Here is a 12,080-nt window from a genome sequence, read left to right as displayed (position 1 = left end):
TGGCTCCAAAATATGGCTTAGGCCTCGAAATTGGGATATTTGGCATATTTTGAAAACTGCAGGGGAGTTTGGGACAAATGTGACCAAACGCCGCTTTCAGTACTTGGAATATGTTGGGTATAAAAAGATGTAATTTCAAACTGCGAATACATGCAGAGAGCCAGAATTTGGCTCCAAAATATGGCTCAAGCCTCGAAATTGGGATATTTGCGTTATTTTGAAAACTGGAGGGGAGTTTGGGCAAAATGTGACTCACTGCTGCTTTCATTACTTGGCATATGTTGGGTATAAAAAAGTCGCAATTTCAAACTGCGAATACGTGCAGAGATCCAGAATTTGGCTCCAAAATATTGCTCAGGCCTCGAAATTGGGATATTTGGGATATTTCAAAAACTGCAGGGGAGTTTGTGCAAAATGTTACTCACTGCCGCTTTCAGGACTTGGCATATGTTGGGTATAAAAATTCGGAATATCAAACTGCGAATACGTGCATAGAGCCAGAATTTGGCTCCAAATTATGGTTCAGGCCTCGAAATTGGGATGTTTGGAATATTTTGAAAACTGCAGGGAGGTTTGGGACAAATGTGACCAAACGCTGCTTTCAGTACTTGGCATATGTTGGTATAAAAAAGTCGCAATTTCAAACTGCGAATACGTGCAGAGAGCCAGAATTTGGCTCCATAATATGGCTCAGGCCTCGAAATTGGGATATTTTGAAAACTGCAGGGGAGTTTGTGCAAAATGTGACTCACTGCCGCTTTCAGCACTTGGGATATGTTGGCTATAAAAAGTGGTAATTTCAAACTGCGAAAACGTGCAGAGAGCCAGAATTTGGCTCCAAAATATGACTCAGGCCTCGAAATTGGGAAGTTGGGATATTTTGAAAACTACAGGGGAGTTTAGGACAAATATGACCAAACGCCGCTTTCAGTACTTGACATATGTTGGGTATAAAAAAGTCGCAATTTCAAACTGCGAATACGTGCAGAGAGCCAGAATTTGGCTCCAAAATATGGCTCAGGCCTCGAAATTGGGACGTTTGGGATATTTTGAAAACTGCAGGGGAGTTTGTGCGAAATGTGACTCACTGCCGATTTCAGTACTTGGCATATGTTGGGTATAAAAAGTCGTAATATCAAACTGCGAATACGTGCTAAGAGCCAGAATTTGGCTCCAAAATATGGCTCAGGCCTCGAAATTGGGATATTTGGCATATTTTGAAAACTGCAGGGAGGTTTGGGACAAATGTGACCAAACGCCACTTTCAGTACTTGGAATATGTTGGGTATAAAAAGACGTAATTTCGAACTGCGAATACGTGCAGAGAGCCAGAATTTGGCTCCAAAATATGGCTCAGGCCTCGAAATTGGGATATTTGGGATATTTTGAAAACTGCAGGGATGTTTGGAACAAATGTGACCAAACGCCGCTTTCAGTACTTGGCATATGTTGGGTATAAAAAGTCGTAATATCAAACTGCGAATACGTGCTAAGAGCCAGAATTTGGCTCCAAAATATGGCTCAGGCCTCGAAATTGGGATATTTGGCATATTTTGAAAACTGCGGGGAGGTTTGGGACAAATGTGACCAAACGCCCCTTTCAGTACTTGGAATTTGTTGGGTATAAAAAGACGTAATTTCGAACTGCGAATACGTGCAGAGAGCCAGAATTTGGCTCCAAAATATGGCTCAGGCCTCGAAATTGGGATTTTTGGATATTTTGAAAACTGCAGGGAGGTATGGGACAAATGTGACCAAACGTCGCTTTCAGTACTTGGCATATGTTGGGTATAAAAAGATGTAATTTCAAACTGCGAATACATGCAGAGAGCCAGAATTTGGGTCCAAAATATGGCTCAGGCCTCGAAATTGGGATATTTGCGTTATTTTGAAAACTGCAGGGGAGTTTGTGCAAAATGTGACTCACTGCCGCTTTCAGCACTTGGGATATGTTGGGTATAAAAAGTGGTAATTTCAAACTGCGAAAACGTGCAGAGAGCCAGAATTTGGCTCCAAAATATGACTCAGGCCTCGAAATTGGGAAGTTTGGGATATTTTGAAAACTGCAGGGGAGTTCGGGACAAATGTGACCAAACGTCGCTTTCAGTACTTGGAATATGTTGGGTATAAAAAGATGTAATTTCAAACTGCGAATACGTGCAGAGAGCCAGAATTTGGGTCCAAAATATGGCTCAGGCCTCGAAATTGGGATATTTGCGTTATTTTGAAAACTGGAGGGGAGTTTGTGCAAAATGTGACTCACTGCCGCTTTCATTACTTGGCATATGTTGGGTATAAAAAAAGTCGCAATTTCAAACTGCGAATACGTGCAGAGATCCAGAATTTGGCTCCAAAATATGGCTCAGGCCTCGAAATTGGGATATTTGGGATATTTCAAAAACTGCAGGGGAGTTTGTGCAAAATGTGACTCACTGCCGCTTTCAGGACTTGGCATATGTTGGGTATAAAAATTCGTAATATCAAACTGCGAATACGTGCATAGAGCCAGAATTTGGCTCCAAATTATGGCTCAGGCCTCGAAATTGGGATGTTTGGGATATTTTGAAAACTGCTGGGAGGTTTGGGACAAATGTGACCAAACGCCACTTTCAGTACTTGGCATATGTTGGTATAAAAAAGTCGCAATTTCAAACTGCGAATACATGCAGAGAGCCAGAATTTGGCTCCAAAATATGGCTCAGGCCTCGAAATTGGGATATTTGGGATATTTCGAAAACTGCAGGGGAGTTTGTGCAAAATGTGACTCGCTGCCGATTTCAGGACTTAGCATATGTTGGGTATAAAAAGTCGTAATATCAAACTGCGAATACGTGCATAGAGCCAGAATTTGGCTCCAAAATATGGCTCATGCCACGAAATTGGAGTATTTGGGATATTTTGAAAACTGGAGGGGAGTCTGTGCAAAATGTGACTTACTGCCGCTTTCAGTACTTGGCATATGTTGGGTATAAAATTCGTAATATCAAACTGCGAATACGTGCAGAGAGCGAGAATTTGGCTCCAAAATATGGCTCAGGCCTCGATATTGGGATGTTTGGGATATTTTGAAAACTGCAGGAAGGTTTGGGACAAATGTGACCAAACGCCGCTTTCAGTACTTCGCATATGTTGGGTATAAAAAAGTCGTAATTTCAAACTGCGAATACGTGCAGAGAGCCTGAATTTGGCTCCAAAATATGGCTCAGGCCTCGAAATTGGGATATTTGAGATATTTCGAAAACTGCAGGGGAGTTTGTGCAAAATGTGACTCACTGCCGCTTTCAGGACTTGGCATATGTTGGGTATAAAAATTCTTAATATCAAACTGCGAATACGTGCATAGAGCCAGAATTTGGCTCCAAATTATGGCTCAGGCCTCGAAATAAGGATGTTTGGGATATTTTGAAAACTGCAGGAAGGTTTGGGACAAATGTGACCAAACGCTGCTTTCATTACTTGGCATATGTTGGGTATAAAAAAGTCGCAATTTCAAACTGCGAATATGTGCAGAGATCCAGAATTTGGCTCCAAAATATGGCTCAGGCCTCGAAATTGGGATATTTGGGATATTTCAAAAACTGCAGGGGAGTTTGTGCAAAATGTGACTCACTGCCGCTTTCAGGTCTTGGCATATGTTGGGTATAAAAAGTCGTAATTTCAAACTGCAAATACGTGCAGAAAGCCAGAATTTGGCTCCAAAATATGGCTCAGGCCTCGAAATTGGGATTTTTGGGATATTTTGAAAACTGGAGGGGAGTTTGTGCAAAATGTCTCACTGCCGCTTTCAGTGCTTGGCATATGTTGGGTATAAAAAGTCGGAATTTCGAACTGCGAATACGTGCAGAGAGCCTGAATTTGGCTCTATAATATGGCTCAGGCCTCGAAACTGGGATATTTGGGATATTTTAAAAACTGCAGGGGGGATTGGGACAAATGTGACCAAACGCCGCTTTCAGTACTTGGCATATGTTGGGTATAAAAAGTCGGAATTTCAAACTGCGAATATGTGCAGAGAGCCAGAATTTGGCTCCAAAATATGGCTCAGGCCTCGATATTGGGATGTTCGGGATATTTTTAAAACTGCAGGGGGGATTGGGACAAATGTGACCAAATGCAGCTTTCAGCATTTGGCATATTTTGGGTATAAAAAGTCGTAATATCAAACTGCGAATACGTGCATAGAGCCAGAATTTGGCTGCAAAATATGGCGTCCATTAGGGAGGCTCCGGCCTCCCCCGATGCTGTGAGCCCCTGGATAGCTGCAGTGAGCACACACTGGCCCAAAAAAGCCAGCTGAATTCAAAGATGAGCTCCAGGCGAGGTGTGGAAAGAAAGTCCAGCCAAGAGCGTTCAAACTGCGCGCCAAGATGGCCGACCTTTCGGGCGGGAATCTCTTCCACAACGAAATCTTTTATTGTAGAGTTGTTGACAACATACTTTTATCTCAACTTAAGTTTTCGCCACGCATTATTTTTTCTCATTTGGAAAATACATTATCATCTTCACTATAAATGACTACTATAGCGTGTCATTTCTGCTCACACTCATCTCTAAATAAAATGATTACAAATACTTCCCAGGACAAACTGCCTCATCCAGCCCGCCTCTTCCCTCATTCCAAATCCACAAACCCACCAACAATCCTCCAACTTCATGGGAAGGTCAAGCTTCCCATGACCTTGGAGTCATTGGATATGGGTTTGTGGATGACCTGACCTAGCAGTTTATGCCTTTGGGGAGATCTCCTCCCCCCCCCTGGCATATGCATTAATGATATATAATGCATATGCCAGCCAGTCCAAGTCTAATCTTAAGATAATTCTCCTATCTCTCAATTTATTCTTTACCTACTCTTCACAGCAAGTCTTTGTCACCCACATTGAACAATATTCTAAGTCTTCACTACCCCAAAACTTGCCTCGCCACCCAGCTTTTACCTTACCATACATCTTTGCTACCCATCATTTGGTTTGTATTAAACATTCAAGGTTAAATGTTTGCCCTTGATCACCTAGCAGCAATTGAGGATACAGATGTAAGCTGATTGGAGAGTCGCGTTCTGAGTGTAAACTAGTAGAACGTAAGTCAAGAAACTGCAGATGGCCTATTGTCCTGCACGTGGCACTTCCTATTTATATCCACCTACACTCATTCATATACGTCTAACCTAAGCTTCAACCAATCAGAGATTCCTATGCCTATTATGATCCAGTAATATGGATCCAGTGATCCAGTAGTATGATCCACAATCGATTTGAGAATGGTCCAGGACGGACCGAAACGTCGTTGTCCCTTCACCTTCTAGTGTGTGGTCTGGTCAACATACTTCAGCCACGTTATTGTGACTCGTCGTCTGCACATGATCCAGTAATTTGTTCCACAAATCCACAACCCAGTTACCAAACCAGTATTTACCCAGGTATTTCCTAAATCTGAACTTATCTTCATTTAAAGCCTTATCAATAGCTTCCTTGTTATGCCCATTCATCCACTTGTACACTTCAATCATGTCACGTTAAGGTTTTTCCAACATCTCTTCATACGGAAGCTTTCTAATTTGCGGGATTAACTTTGTCATCCTAACTGACGTGTTCTAGTGAATTATGTCCATTCTTTAGTGTGGCGACCGAAACTGAACTGCATAATCTAAATGGGACCTAAAAACAATACGTTAATAAACCCAGCCGACTTATTGCTAACTCTTCTATAAATAAATCTATGGGAAAGAAAAGCTCTCAGCCTGCTAACAAGAGTGTACAAATCCACAAGGGCCGGGACAAGGATTCAAACCTGCATCCGAGAGCATCCCAGACGCTGCCGTAATCGACTGAGCTACGACATGGTCAAAAGGAGTTGAAACCGAAGTTCTACTGAACTTACTGGATCCTGCAGCCTCTCCGAGGCACAAACCAGTATTAGTGTAACAAGAATGTGAAGTTTTCTACGTCCATCTAGTTCCACCCGCTCCTCCCCAGAACTAGTTGTTAAATAAGCACTTTACCTTGACTCTTCTGATCAACACTTGTCCACACGTGTCACACTCCTGAAAAAATATTTTTTACATATATTAAGGGTAAGTATACGTAATTATCAAAAGAATGCACCAAACCAGGAAGGCTATGTAGCACCAGGGTAAGTATAAACAGTTTATTTCAAATACAATCGAGTAGGAAAATACAATTATGAATTTCAAGAACACTGGAACCAATCACTGGAAAAGGTGAAATTGCAATGGAGATTAATTACAGATTGTATCAACAATAGCGAGTAGGCAAGACTGATAAGACTGCAATAGCCTAACGGAATACATTTTTGTCTCTGACTCATGAGGCTATGGTTAAGCATCAATGTTCTTTTAAAGTTACATAGAAACACATTATCTTATTAGGGTCTTCCACTAAAAACAAACCTTTAGCTAACCTTAGATAAACGTACTGTGTATTATTAATTTATTTAGCTGTTTATTGGCCTAAATTATATTAATAACATGCTTAAAACCTCTTAAGTACAGTATATGGTCTCTGAGCACCAAACCAACGTTAGAAGCCTAGTGATTACATTGTCAAAAATTACCATTTACAGGTGAAACCATTTCATATCGCAGAGTAAACAAGATGGAAACAATTATCTTCCACATTTATTTGCACAATTACCATCCTGATATGACCATTCCATCGCCCCAGTCGTTAACACACTAAGTGCAGGCGATGAGTCACAATAACGTGGCTGAAGTAGTTTGACCAGACCACACACTAGCAGGTGAAGGGATGACGACGTTTCGGTCCGTCCTGGACCATTCTCAAGTCGACTTGAGAATGGTCCAGGATCGAAATGTCGTCGTCAACACACTAAACAATCTAGGGTGACTTGTTGCTAAACATTACAAGTCACCTTTACCTTAGCTACAAGACACGTTGTGCATATTATCAAACTACCTTGAATGTCATAATGCAGCAGTTTGCGCGCTCAAAATACAGATAGACAAACTCCTCGGGAACCGTAGGGGAACCTTTGACAAGCCGCCGGCTTCCTGTTGCCGTAGAGGGCACTATGGAGAAATGGTGGCCCTCTGGTAAATTTAAGTCAATATTACCTAGGAGTTATGATGTACCAACCATTGAACATCTGAGACTCCCCTGGAAACACAAATCGAAACTGTCTTTATTTTCCGCTTGTTACAACTTGTAATAAAGTTGTTACATCTTAGCTTAACGTGTTTATGACGTATTTGAACGTTGCTACAACTTGCTATATTGGTTGTTATAACTGGTTAGGAGGTGTTAAAACTTATTCGAACGTTGTACCAACGTCGTAGTTTCGGTGTGTGTTTGGCGGGTCACAGTTAATATGAAAACAATCCTTAAGAATAGTTAAACGAATCTTTGACTTAAACGAACAACATTGAATATTCAACTGTACGAGTCTCTGTTGTGGTCCCATCTGGCCTACTGTGTCCTAATATGGAAACTTCACTTCAAAAACACATCAATGATTTTCCGCTTTGGAGAAAGTTCAAGACAGCAACAACAATCATGCCAGAACTTGTTCAACTGTCACTACCACGAATCTTTGAAGGACTAACACTATGTTTAAATTGTTATAGATTTTGATAGATTAGCCTATAAATTTTCCTAGAAATTACCTACTTAATATTATCTGTTAGATTAAGGCCCTGCCCGAAGCGCTATGCGTACTAGTGGCTTTACAAGAATGTAAACACATCATGCCATGTACTCTCAGAAACCCAATGTAACTTCTTGTAGATATATAAATAAATAACAGCCGAGGCCTTTGTAAAACTATTTTAATGCATTGCTTTATACTTTGTAATGTGTTTTAGAGAAGTGCTTTGTATTTATAACCTCCAACTTGGTCAGTATTACAAATTAAAAAAAAAAAAAATTTAATACTGACCAAATTGGAGGCTATTAATACAGACCACTTCTCTAAAATGCCATATTTGACACAGACAGGCTGGACAACAGCTTCAAGCTCAACAAGCCACAATGTAACACAGACAATAGATGTGTTGTTCCTCTCATAGGATTATTAACCCATGAACACGCTCAACCACTCAAGTCGTAAATGCCGAGTCATTCCTCTTGTTCACAATATACACAAGACAAATCCTCAATAAAATAAGGGGGGGGGAGTAGGAAGGCTGACCTTTGACAAGGCGCCGCCGTCCTGTCCCCGTCGAGGCTACTGTAGATGGTGGCCCTTAGGTCAATTCATCATACGAGCCCTTCTCCTTCCATCATTCTGAATCATGCTCATCGTACTAACCTGCACCCCCCTAATCCACCCCCCCCCCCCCCCCCACCCTCTTCACACAATCTGTGGCCAAAATTTCTAGTTTCATTCAGATTTTCATCAAAATATGTCGAAGATTTCTCTTTGAGTTGTTTTAAGGGGCCTGACAGCCGAGTAGAGAGTGCTTCGTACTCGTAATCCTGAGGTTCCGGGTTCGATCCCCGGTGGAGGCTGAAATAAATGGGCACTTTCTTTCACCCTGATGGACCTGTTCACCTATCAGTAAATAAGTACCTGGGAGTTAGACAGCTGCTACGGGCTGCTTCCTCGGGATGTATACCAAAAAGAAGGCCTGGTCGAGGACCGGGCCGCGGGGACGCTAGGCCCCGAAATCATCTCAAGATTGATGGCTAACTACTGGCATGGCTATTAAGGCCACCACAAGCGCCCTAATGACTTAACTAGCGGGTACACCTATGGCTGCCACTTGACAATCACCTCTATATTTGTCTAAATACATAAAATATACAAAATAATAAGGAATAACAACATAAAACATACCTCGAACAATCCTTTCTATATTATGATTGAGTAAAGATATCTGCAACACAAATTTATTTGCACACTGGTAATCGACGTGACCCTTGCCAGGCGGCGGCTGGTCGACAACTGAGCCACACGTTAAGAAGCGGGACTCCCAGACGCGCCACTCACCCTTACTTCACCATAATATCTAAACTGTCAACCTCTAATACAGTTAAGCATCTGACCACCAGAGGCGCTAATGCTCCCCTGTTATTACACCATCCATATAATGATTGCTCTCATTATTCATTGTTGCAGCAACGTGTAAATACATCATTCATGTTCTGTAGTGACAGTGTCAGACCTCGAAGGAAGAATTGAAACACCCTTCTGAAGATGTATTATTAAATACGAAAATACTTAAGGAAATTCCTGTTTCAATTCTTCCTTCGTGGCCTGACACTGTCACATTTTTCATCACGTGTTAATTGTCTCGTGATTTACACGCAGATTTTGTAGTGTATATACGACAACTTCAGGAAAGTAATGAGTAGCGGATTTAGTCTAAACAATAATATATGCGCTTTGTTTTTAGTGCCAAATTATCTGGCAAATATACATTTGGAGATGTAGCCCAATCCTGCCTGTACCCCAATCCTTCCTGTAGCCCAATCCTCGCTATCCAAGGTGACAGCAGCAAACACTCGCTATCCAACATGCCCCCAGCAAACACTCGCTATCCAACATGCCTCCAGCAAACACTCGCTATCCAACATGCCCCCAGCAAACACTCGCTATCCAACATGCCCCCAGCAAACACTCGCTATCCAACATGCCCCCAGCAAACACTCGCTATCCAACATGCCCCCAGCAAACACTCGCTATCCAACATGCCCCCAGCAAACACTCGCTATCCAACATGCCCCCAGCAAACACTTACAATACTATACCAACACCAAGGGACCTTGATATAAGCCTAAATGGAAATAAATAATGGGTCATTCCTGAACTCGTTCAAAAAAATATGTGCCAAAAAGGAGAAATAAATAAAAAAGGGAACTAGATGGACGAAACATATAGTTTAATGAGCTTTGATAACTAAGCAAACCCTCTGGAGAAGGTCTAAATCTATGAACATCATTGATTATGATATATGACTGAAAACTCACCCCCCAAACTCACAGTCGCATATAGTCCTGGGGACCATTCAGGCTTGTTCGCATTATCATATATATATATATATATATATATATATATATATATATATATATATATATATATATATATATATATATATATATATATATATATATATATATGTCGTACCTAGTAGCCAGAACGCACTTCTCAGCCTACTATGCAAGGCCCGATTTGCCTAATAAGCCAAGTTTTCATGAATTAATTGTTTTTCGACAACCTAACCTACCTAACCTAACCTAACTTTTTCGGCTACCTAACCCAACCTAACCAATAAAGATAGGTTAGGTTAGGTAGGGTTAAGAACATAAGAACATAAGAACAAAGGTAACTGCAGAAGGCCTATTGGCCCATACGAGGCAGCTCCTATTCTATAACCACCCAATCCCACTCATATACTTGTCCAACCCGCGCTTGAAACAATCGAGGGACCCCACCTCCACCACGTTACGCGGCAATTGGTTCCACAAATCTACAACCCTGTTACTGAACCAGTATTTACCCAAGTCTTTCCTAAATCTAAACTTATCCAATTTATACCCATTGTTTCGTGTTCTGTCCTGTGTTGATACTTTTAATACCCTATTAATATCCCCCTTGTTATGTCCATTCACCCACTTGTAAACCTCTATCATGTCGCCCCTAACTCTTCGCCTTTCCAGTGAATGCAACTTAAGCTTTGTTAATCTTTCTTCATATGAAAGATTTCTAATTTGGGGAATTAACTTAGTCATCCTACGCTGGACACGTTCAAGTGAATTTATATCCATTCTATAATATGGCGACCAAAACTGAACTGCATAATCTAAATGGGGCCTAACTAGAGCAAGATATAGCTTGAGAACCACACCAGGTGTCTTGTTACTAACGCTGCGATTAATAAATCCAAGTGTCCGATTTGCCTTATTACGAACATTTATGCATTGATCCTTTTGTTTTAAATTCTTACTAATCATAACTCCCAGATCCCTTTCGCAATCCGACTTCGCAATCACAACACCATCTAGCTCGTATCTTGTAACTCTATCATCATTACCTAACCTCAGAACTTTACATTTATCAGCATTAAACTGCATCTGCCAATCCTTTGACCATTTCAAAACCCTATCTAGATCAACTTGAAGTGATAGTGAGTCCTCCTCCGAATTAATTTCCCTACCGATTTTCGTATCATCGGCAAATTTGCAAATGTTGCTACTCAAACCTGAATCTAAATCATTTATATATATTATAAACAACAGAGGTCCCAGGACAGAGCCTTGAGGCACTCCACTTACAACATTTTCCCACTCTGACTTGATTCCATTTATACTAACTCTCTGTTTCCTTTGGTATAGCCATGCCCTAATCCAGCTTAATATAGCACCCCCAATACCATGAGACTCTATTTTTTTAATCAGTCTTTCATGTGGCACTGTATCAAAAGCTTTGCTAAAGTCAAGGTATACAACATCGCAATCCTTACCACTATCAACTGCCTCAACAATGCTAGAATAAAAAGATAACATAAGAACATAAGAACAAAGGTAACTGCAGAAGGCCTATTGGCCCATACGAGGCAGCTCCTATTCTATAACCACCCAATCCCACTCATATACTTGTCCAACCCGTGCTTGAAACAATCGAGGGACCCCACCTCCACAATGTTACGCGGCAATTGGTTCCACAAATCAACAACCCTGTTACTGAACCAGTATTTACCCAAGTCTTTCCTAAATCTAAACTTATCCAATTTATATCCATTGTTTCGTGTTCTGTCCTGTGTTGATACTTTCAACACCCTATTAATATCCCCCCGGTTATGTCCATTCATCCACTTGTAAACCTCTATCATGTCACCCCTAACTCTTCGCCTTTCCAGTGAATGCAACTTAAGCTTTGTTAATCTTTCTTCATATGAAAGATTTCTAATTTGGGGAATTAACTTAGTCATCCTACGCTGGACACGTTCAAGTGAATTTATATCCATTCTATAATATGGCGACCAAAACTGAACTGCATAATCTAAATGGGGCCTAACTAGAGCAAGATATAGCTTGAGAACCACACCAGGTGTCTTGTTACTAACGCTGCGATTAATAAATCCAAGTGTCCGATTTGCCTTA

This window comes from Procambarus clarkii, chromosome 3, assembly GCF_040958095.1.
Source record: "Procambarus clarkii isolate CNS0578487 chromosome 3, FALCON_Pclarkii_2.0, whole genome shotgun sequence".
Lineage (NCBI taxonomy): Eukaryota > Metazoa > Arthropoda > Malacostraca > Decapoda > Cambaridae > Procambarus > Procambarus clarkii.
This window is presented reverse-complemented; position numbering follows the sequence as displayed.